At 39.6% G+C, this 1,303-nt stretch overlaps 1 non-coding gene across 1 annotated transcript; it reads right to left on the bottom strand.

Annotated features, from left to right (window-relative positions):
* Nucleotides 1-900: 900 nt before the first annotated feature.
* LOC113252572 (U6 spliceosomal RNA) lies at nucleotides 901-1,007 on the bottom strand. Its single transcript, XR_003314926.1, has one exon. It is a non-coding gene; the product is annotated as a U6 spliceosomal RNA (small nuclear RNA).
* Between the last annotated feature and the right edge of the window lie 296 nt (nucleotides 1,008-1,303).

Raw genomic sequence — 1,303 nt, forward strand, 5'->3', positions numbered from 1 at the left:
AGTTAAAGAGTCTGAAAGTGATCTCATCTCCTTTTCCTTGTGAGTCCCATGTCCTTTTTTTCTAAAGGCCTGAAGTGGGTTTTGGGGGTTTTATTTTTTAAACTCAGTGATTTTACTAAACAGTGTCTTGGTGTTGGTTATTCTAGGTCAGTAGTCTCAGGTGTGCATTATACTCTTTCAGTATGGACTCTTGTATCCTTTTTTTAATTTCCGGGAATTTTTCTTGAGTTATGTTTTTAATATTTTTCTTCCCTTGCTTCTGTTATCTTCTTAATATCTGCAGGTTTAATCTTCCTTGCCTATTTTCAATACTTGTTATTTTTTTCTCAAACCTTTTTTTTTTATTTCTTTTTGAAAAAATATTTACTTATTCATTGCGAAAGAGAGCGTGAGCGCTAGCTGGGGAGGGGCAGAGGGAGAGGAAGACTCTCCAGCAGACTCCCACTAAGTGGGAGTCTCATGACCCTGAGATCACGACCTGAGCCAAAATCACAAGTCGAACACCCAACCAACTGAGCCACCCAGGGGTCCCTTTTTAATATTTTTTTCTGATTTAAAACTCTTCTTTTTTAAATCAGCTATTTCTTTTCAGGCACGATTTTTGTCTATTCACTCCTGTGTTCCTTCTAATTTAGACTTCATTTTGATATAAACTTTTCTCTGACTTCTAATTGTTTTGGGTTCTGTTACCTCATTTCTGAGTTTTCCTAAATGTTGTTTACCCGTATGTTATATCATTTTAGCTTATTTTGAGATAGTAGGTTAATTCTGATCTGTTCTGTTGCCACATCTTTCTGGCCTGCTTTGATTGTCTGCACGAACGTGTATTCTGCTTCTTACTCTCTTATAGTCCTTTCGTATGGGATTTGACCTCGATATTTTCTGTTACTCTTTTTTTTTTTTAATACGGAATGCTTCACAGATTTGCATGTCTTCCTTGCACAGAGGCCATGCTAATCTTCTCCATACCGTTCCAATTTTAGTGTACGTGCTGATAAAATGAGCACTTCTGTCACTTGTTTTTAAGTGGAATTGGTTCTTCTGAACTTTCCAATTAAAGCAGCGTTCAGAAAAGCTTTCCTAACGCCACAGAGCTCCCTGCTTCGTCGTTTTTGTGTATTGCTCAAACCTACGGCGTCTTGTTTTCTGAGCAAACTTTCCTGGATCCGGTCCCCCTCCCCACTGTGGTCTGGATCTTCTCTAACCTTTGTCTCTATCGCCCCTGCCCTCGAGAATTTTGATTCATTTCCCGAGGTTCCTCCTCTGTGTGTGCCCTGTTCTGGAAGCCAACCCACGCAGGGCC

The sequence above is a fragment of the Ursus arctos genome, unplaced genomic scaffold (genome assembly GCF_023065955.2).
Source record: "Ursus arctos isolate Adak ecotype North America unplaced genomic scaffold, UrsArc2.0 scaffold_7, whole genome shotgun sequence".
NCBI lineage: Eukaryota > Metazoa > Chordata > Mammalia > Carnivora > Ursidae > Ursus > Ursus arctos.